Genomic DNA, 8,849 nt, shown 5'->3' on the forward strand with positions numbered 1-8,849 from the left:
CCCCCACACAGGACAGGCCCCCCCCTTGAGCATGGTTCCTAAAGGCCCCTTTCATAACGCAGCCCCGGTGCTCTCCCTTTAAAGCCCTGTTCAGAGTGCTGGGCCCCCCTGGAGGAGTATCCTCCCCCCTCACGTCCCCCCCCCGCCCCAAAGAGCGCAGCCCCCTTTAAGAGCGGCTCTCCGCCCTCTCAGGCCACGGCGGGGACCATGCGGCATCCAGCACCTGCTCACGCAGCCGCGGAGGGGCGGGGGCGCGAGCGGCGGCAGGGAGCCTTCTCCTGTCCTTGGATGAACTCCCCGCTCGCTCATTAGAGATGCCGCTGCCACCGCCTCCTTGGGAAGCTTCTTGCACACGGGGATATTTTTAGTCTCTGCTTTAGACCCAGAGCAGGCTCTGCGCTACTTGCTCAGCGTAAAGCAGGCTGTCAAAGGGGCTGCCAAGGCAACTCAGCTGCGGTCCCGCCAGGCTCCTCCAGCGGGGGGCCCGGAACGACTCCCGCGGCGCTCAGCACCCGGGAAATCTCCCAGCCCCCGGCCCCATCCTCTGCCCAGCCGGGCAGGGGAGCGGGAATTGCGGCCAAAGCGCGGGAGGCAAAGCAACCTCTCGCTAAGCCCTAAAACGCCATCCAAACCGGCCTACATACAGTGCAGGGGGAGTGATGGAGAGACAGGGGTGCCTGGGGATGGACGGAAGGACAGACAGAGTCCGAGGCCAGAAGCGCCTGACCTCCTGGGTAACACGGGCCAGAGAGCGTCCCCAAAGTAATTCCTAGAGCAGAGCTTGTACAAAACCAGTCAGTCTTGAGTTAACAATTGTCAGTGATGGAGAATTCACCCCAATCCGTGATAGATAGATAGATAGATAGATAGATAGATAGATAGATGATGTGGTGTGTGGGGATAGATAGATAGATAGATAGATAGATAGATGTGGTGTGTGGGGATAGATAGATAGATAGGACCCTATGGAGTATCCCATCCACTACTCATGGTTGTTACAGACTGAGAATACCACATCACAGCCCCCTGGACAGCGTGCTCCTTGGAAACCCCCACTGGCGAGAGACGGCACCTTCCTGCCCAGGGCTGAGGGTGGAGACCCCACTGGAAACACAGTAAAACGACTCCAAATGGGCAGCTGTGAGGACCCTGGGCCCCCGGCAGACGATCCTTCAGCGTGCCCTGTGCTGTGCTGTCTAATCGGAGAACGGCTGCAACCAGAAGCCCTGAGGTGGGGCCTGGACTCCCTGCTGGCTTTGGAGATGGCAGGAGGGGGATGCCCTGCCACCCACGTGCCTTGAGGGCTGGTGCCAGTTGTGGGCCCAAGACCAGCTCTCTACATGAGGGACTACTGAGCTCAGGTGGCAAGGTCAGGGTGGACCAAGTGCACGAAATGGGGGTCCTGTGGCTCAGGAGGCTGCTGCTGTTACCAGGGAAAATCCATCTCACTATGCAGCTAGGCCAGGAGGTTTCTGTTAGATTCAGGGTGCCTGGGGAGGCTAGGAGCTGCGCTGTTTGTCAGTACAGACTGGATGGAGGGAGCCTGGGAGATGCCGAGGGCCCAGGGTGCACGGAGCTGCACGTGGAATCTCATAAAGCCTGGGTGTCACGGCAGCACTGGGCAAGTGGAGGGGCTGGGGGGGTCTCAAGAACTACTCGTGGCACAGGCTGAGTGGAGAGGCTCATCCGGAGAGCAGGCGGGTCGGTCTCTGCTGGAGCCCAGCGTGTATCGGGGTTCCCTGCTGCGGCCCATGGTTAGTCTCTCTCACATGGGGTGTGGGTTCTCCAGTCTGATGCAGGATCTGATTAACTCCACCAGGGACTGACCAGATAAAAGGGGAAGAGGGCTAGGTCCTCCAGGCCCGGTGCTCTGGATTCGAGCCATCCCGTCCGTCCCGCAGGGGGTGAGGCAGGATGCCTGTCACCCATAGCCAGCGGGCAAGCCCAGCTGCTCTCAGCCCATCCTCCCCGTGCTCCTGTGATAACCTTCCCATGCCCAGAGGAGCGGGCCTGCTCTCCCAAGTGGTACCTGCATGTGCACTGGGTATGCTCAGTACGGGGGCCCTCACCCCGGAGCTCCCCCATGCCCCAATCATCTTCATCTTCAATGCACCGTTCATCGCTTTACTCTGGCTTTTCCCAGAGAGGGCAGGGAGCTCGGCTGACTCCAGCGGGTGGTGGAGCAGAGAGGGGGCGGTGAGTTTTGGTTGGGTTTTTGCAACATGAAATGCTGCCTGCTTCAGATTTGCACCTGCCCTGGGGGATGCTCTGAGGACCAGAGCACTAAATAATTTGAAGCATTGCTGGGGCCAGGACTCTGCCCCAAATTCTTCGGCTGCAGAAGGAGATGGCGCAGCGCCACCTCCTGGCCAGAGCGGGCAACGGGAGAGGGTGTAACCCAAATGTCCCCTCCTCACACAAACAAACACACGCATACGCCCATGGATGCCAAAACAAATGCACATGGCCGCACACAGACACACAACACGCAGCCAGCCATAAGTCAGGGCAATACACAAACACACATGGCCGCACACAGACACACAACGCCCAGATCTAAGAGACGCACATAGGGACAGCCACAAATGCCCACCCTTAAACACGCGCTCACTCACACACACACGCACACACAGACATGTGCATTGCTGTATGATCACACACCCCGAAGCCTCGTCACACCAGGCTAAATTCAGCTCTGGTGTAAATAGGGTGACCAGATGTCCTGATTTTATAGAGACAGTCCCGATATTTGGGGCTTTGTCTTATATAGGTGCCTATTACCCCCCACCCCATCCCGATTTTTCACCCTTGCTATCTGGTCACCCTAGGTGTAAATGGACACAAATCCTTTCATGCAGGTTACATCAGGCCTGAATTTGGCTCTTGCTGTCTTCTTTCCCTAGATGTAGGGTTTCCCATGTGTCTTGTCCCTTCTGCTTTCTCTGGCCACTGGGCCCTATGAACTGTCCCAGTCCCCTGCCCATACAGTCTGGCTAAGAAGGCTGCTCCATAGTGGGGACAAGCAGCTTGTGGGGGCTGGCCGAGGAGCAGAAGAGGGCACTGGGGAGGATTTGCAGAAGGACCTGCCACTCAACTAATCTCCGATTCCCCTCCCTCGCTCTGGTTTTATCAATGGGCGGGCGGCTCGCACTTCCCCCAGCGTGACTCGCCTCACCCTGCGGGTTTCACAATATGTTCTGGTCGGCATTTACAAGAAAGAGCCTGGGGGGGCCGCTGGGGGAATTCCAGTAAGTGGCCTTGAGCCCTTCCTCATTCTAGAGAACAGGAAGTTGTTCGACTTCTCCTTGGGGTTTTCAGTTTCTGCTTAATGAGGAAAGAGGCCAAACTGCTCTGACCTCATGCAGCAGCAACATGTTCCCCACAGCCCCGATTACCTCTCCCCCCCACCCCACACCGTGACCCGAGCCATGCTTTGACTGGCCCCGCTGCCCCAGGAAGCATCCCTCTCCGACCCCTGCTGGGGTTTTCCCCTGCTGGGAACACTAGCGAGCCCATGGGGTGCAAACAACCACAACAGGCCCATTTCCCAGACGCTCTGGCAATGACAGCTCTCCCAGGGCTGCCGGCCTTGACCCCGTTCAAACGTGAAGCATCCTTGGCATGTCAACAACAGCCAGGCGGCCAGCTGGAGAGGGGAATGCAGGTCCCTGATGCACGGATCAGGAGGATTTTTGCATGGGGCCACCTTGGACAATTCAGCCCAGCCTGCAGCCTCAGAAGGCAGGGCGGTCGCTGGCTGAGGGCAGGTTGCACGCTCGCTGATCATGGGGCATGAGTGGGCTGAGAGCTCGTGACTTGAGCCACCGAGGGAATCAGGGTGTCTCCTCCTTATGTCCTGGCTTGGGCATCTCCCAGACCCCTCTCTTCTGTCCTGACGCAGCCTCCCCAGAACATGCCAGTCCTTGCACACGTTCCCTGACTACAACCCCCTTCCCTTGCACAGATGGCTTGGGCCTTGTGGCCCCATCCCGGGGGAAGGTGGCACACACACAGTAAATGCTTCGGGACAGAGGGTGCCTGGCCCCTGGGCACGGGGGTAGGGCAAAAGGAGCCTTCCACCTCCTTCTTCCCCCAGCCCACAAAGGGCACGGGAATTTGCCGCCCAGGCAGTCCCCTAGCCACAGCAGGGGGGTTGCCATTTTGCATTCCACCCAGAGACCCTTGGTCTTGAAAACCCGAGACCTCTGGGGTGGAAAATGGCCATTCCACCCAAACTCCCCACTGCCCTGGGCCAGGGACACACGACAGCAATTCCTACATGAAACGGAGCAACAGAACCAACGCTGGGCATGTTCCCGCTGCCCCACAGCTCTCTGGGCCCCGATCCTGCCTGTCAGATCCCTTTACACCCATGTGTGGAGAGCAGACACAGACACCACGTGCCTCAGCAAAGGCCTTGACAATGGCCTCCTACCCAGAGAGCCCTTCTCTGATTGCAGCTCCCATGCAGCATGTCAATGGGACACCACCTGGGCATAACGGTCCATCTGAGCAGACCGCATTGCAGGGCGGGGCCCTGGGTTTCTGCCACTTCCGCAGCCTAGACACTGGTGCAAGAACCTGAGGACATTCCCTCCATGTCCCAGCCCAGGACTTTGGAGCAACGGCCAAGCCCCAGGGAAATCCCTGTTTTGACACTGAGCCCAGTGCATGCTGGGACAGGACTTGGGGATTTTAGTCTGGCTACCCATGCAGCGCAGAAGGGCTCCTAATTCCATGCCTAGCTCTCGAGTCTCAGTGCTTTGGCGGAAGAAGCTCTCGGCAACACAAGTGCCAGCGTAGCAGGGAAAATGAACGCTAATGAAAGGTAACCAACCAGCCGCTTCCCTTGTCTTTTATGACTTGGGATGTTTGTGCGACAACAGGCGCTGGGCTGCTCAGGGTCGCTGTTCAACGGCTCCAGCTGCCTGTTCTCCACCTGGAGTCTTCATCAGCCTTCATGTGTCATCAGCACCATCTCCATGGCAGATAATTACAGGAGAGCATAATATTTTCAGGTGCAGACCCAGCAGCAGGAAGAACAGGTGAATCATCAAGGATCTTTGCTTCACTCAGCTGGGTTGCCTGTTCGAATCCATGGAGGGCCTGGGACCTAGTACAACTCTTGATTAGCAAAGTTTCACCTTGACGGCTTGTCCTGCCGGGGGTTCCTTAGCACGTGACGTGGTCCCTTCTGGGCCTGCCAGCCCAAGAGCTGGGACGGATTCTGCTGAATTCTATGTTTAAACCCCAAGCCTCTAAATGGAGCAGGGCCCCCTCTGCTTCTGGAGGTGTCTTTCAGTAACAGGAAGGGCTGGTGGCAAGATGCCGCTTCTGGGACAGATGGTGTTGCCAAGAGATTAGCTAATATGTTCTCGCCTAAGGACACCAGGCGGGGGGCGGGTGGGGTGGAGCTGTGGGTTCCTGGCAGCTGTGCACATCTGCAGCTTGGAACTGCATTGCTCCAGTAACAGCTGGGAGAGCACAGACGTGGAGGTGGAGGGGGGAAGGAGAGAGGGTGGGGCTAGAGGCAGGTAGATCTGGGAGGGGTGATGGGCTGCAGGCAGGAGATGGGTGGGGCAAGACTCCCAGAGGATTTCAACATGTGTTGCGAGCTGCAGGAATCAGACAGACCCAGTCGGGAGGCTGCAGCAGGGCTATCTCATGGTTCCTTACTCCCATTGCAAGGCGCTGGCATGCTGGCTCACTCCCTCGGCTCTGTTACTGTCTGCTTGCTGCCCCCCGCCCCCCGAGCTCCCTTCCCTGACGTGTTGGCCCCCCGCCCTGGTTTCTCTGCATACATTCCTTCTTGACTGGCCCCAATCCCTCCGGTGACCCCACCCCCATGACTGGGAGGATGGCCACGTCCGTCTCTTCAGTGAGGGGCAAACAGGGTGACTGCCCCACGGGAGGGCAGCCTGTGGCCATGCTACAGGCCTTACAGGTGGCCAGATCCAGGAACAGCGCCTCCCAGCAGGGCCGTACAGCGCCAGGCACATATTGGCCGCTACTGCAATAGCTTCCCGATCCATCAGTGGGGCTGAGTCCTGGGCCGGCCCTGCCCCTGGCAGCTACGGGGCCTAGGCAGAGGCAGGCAGGGATCAGACTGTAAAGCACAAGGAGTGGAACGGATGGGCGGATGTAAAAATAGAAACAGGGTGATCTTTGCTCTGGACACAATTTCTGCAGTTTACGGGCCCCGGGTAAACAGGAAGTCTGTTACGAGGTGCCCATTCATGAGCCAGCTAATGACAGCCTGGCCCTGGGAGCTTGTTTTGTTTCTCTCTCACACGCAGAGGGATGCCAAGCAGGAAGCATGCCAGGGGAGATGCTCCAGCTCTGCTGGCTTCCCCCCTGCCCACCCACCACAGCCAAGGGGGAGTTTCCAAGTCTGGCCAGGGGCCAAGGCTTCCCTGGTGCCTGAGAAGTCCAGGGTGGAGAGAGAAGGGGGATGGGGCCCGTATATTGGGGAAGGGGGCCACGGGATGCAGATGGAAGGGCAGGGCCAGAGGTGGAGGAGCAAGGTGGGGCGGGGCCAGGCTGAGAAGAGAGGGGCATCTCAGTGGAGGCCAAAGCCTGCCTGGGCCGTGGAGACTGAGCGTTCCCCTCTCCGGCCCGGGGGCAGTGCGTGTGGGCACTGGCTGTCTGCAGCGGTAGCTCTGTATGGCCGGGGTGGGCGGGCTGGGGTCCATGCTCCACCAGCCCGGGAGGGACCACCGCCTCCCTGCGGTAACAGCCCACTCCTCTCACGCCGGGGCACATTACAGAGCGCCTGACCACCACAGGGCCGGGGTGCAGAGCACGGGAGCTGCAACCCGGTTCAGCCTGGACCTTCACCCCCATCCTTCAGCCCTTTCCCTTTTCACACATCACTGCCTGCAAAGGCACTGGCTCCACTTCTGGGCTCTGCCCAGCTCTGCTTCGTGCTTTGTGCTGCCCCCCGGCATGCAGAAGGCGCAGTACAGACGTTCTCCCATTCCCCATGCACCCGGGAGTTCTGTCTTCTCTCCAGATTGCCCTGATTTCCAACCTCCACCTTAAGTGAAGCTCTAATTTACTATCCTGGCTACCAGATTCCAGCCCTAACAAGGACAAGTCAATCTTTGATCCCTCTGTACGATCCTGGGCTCCCAGGGACTAATCATTCCTGATCCTGTATGTCCCAGAGAGGTAACAAAGCAGCTATCACTTGCCCCTCCCTGACTCACTGGGATAGGCAAGGAGGCTGGTGGAACATAAGAACCGCCATACTGGGTCAGACCAATGGTCCATCTGGCCCACTATCTTATCTTCTGACAGTGGCCAATGCCAGGGGCTTCAGAGGGAATGAACACAACATGGAGTGATCCATCCCCTATCGTCCAGTCCCAGCTTCCAGCAGTCAGAGGCTAGGGACACCCAGAGCATGGTGTTGCATCCCTGACCATCTTGGCTAATAGCCATTGATGGACCTAGCCTCTGGGAACTTATTTCTTTTTTTGAACCCAGTTATACTTTTGGCCTTCACAACATCCCCTGGCAAGGAGTTCCACAGGTTGACTGTACATTATGTGAAGAAGTACTTCCTTCTGTTTGAAGGAATTCCTGGCCAGGCATCTTCTTCTTTCTCGGGGTAGGTCCTTGGGCGAATGTTCACAGCTTTTCTTAAAACTCTCCTCTGCCTGCAACAAACTTGGCACTGTTCAGGCAGCCAGTGTGCTAGGGCCACTGCTCGTCCGGCTGATTATCATCTCTTTTCTCGTGCTTCCTGTTCGTTGCATCCACCTATTGGCGCTCATCTTGTATGTCCCGTTGTAAGGTCTTTGGGGGCACGGACGGTTTCTTTGTTACGTGTGTTCAACACCTCTCATAGTGGGGCCCTGACTAATGACCTTAGTCTTGAAAGAACATCAACGCTTTGCTCTCCCCAGCCCCTCTCCCATAGGCTGGCTGTCAAAGCGAGTTAGCACCATCCCTACCTGCTCAGCTGGGCGTGGCTGAGCTGGTTCATATCCCAAGCTTGTCACCCAAATGGCAGCAGCTGCTTGCCCTAACTCTAGGTCCCAGGAGAGGTCTGGTGCAGGTGGCTGGCTGGGCTTGAGGGAGGAACAGGACTATAATCCCAGAGGGCGTGGACGGGCAGGAGAGAAGTGCAAGGGGTGCCACAGGTCAGGATTGGGGGGGCGCTTGTAAAGCTGTGTGGGGTCCCAGGCGTGGAAAAACAAGTGGGCTGCAGATCGGGCGTGACTCGAATGAGGTGCATTGACAGGGGGTCCCAGGACTGCTGCAAGTCAGAATTAGGGTGCATTGACACAGCAAGGTGGGGAGCCTAAACCAGAAATCGCAGGAGCAGTTGGTCAGGAATAGAGTGTGCTGGCCGAGCTGTGGGGTGCCAGAACTGGACCAGCAAAGGGTGCTGCAGCTTGGGCCCGGAGGAGGTGCATTGGCAGGGGGCTGCGGGGTCCCAGGCCAGGGACGGTTGCCGGTGGTGTGGGCACATTGGTACATGCACAGCCCCTTCCCCCACGCTGCGGACACGGAGAACGGTACCAGAATCCCCATCACACCAGCCCAGGAAACTCACCAAGAAAGTAAGCCAAAGTCAAGGCTTGACTGACACTGCGCTTCACTCACCCTTGAGGTTTGTCCCCATTCTCACGCCCTTTGCAGCTGTGTTAGAAAAGTTTAAGATCTCCTCCCCCAGAGTAAGGTGACTAGAAGTCACAGCTAGTAGTCACTCCAAGGGCAGCTGAACAGTGAGGTTTTACTGCTCTCTGGTGGCAACTGGTGGCATGACAGATCACCCGCCCGAACGGTAAGTCTACCATTGCTCTCACGAGAAGATGGGAGGACGAACTGTTTGGGAATTT

Source organism: Chelonia mydas, chromosome 21, assembly GCF_015237465.2.
Source record: "Chelonia mydas isolate rCheMyd1 chromosome 21, rCheMyd1.pri.v2, whole genome shotgun sequence".
NCBI classification, from domain to species: Eukaryota; Metazoa; Chordata; order Testudines; family Cheloniidae; genus Chelonia; species Chelonia mydas.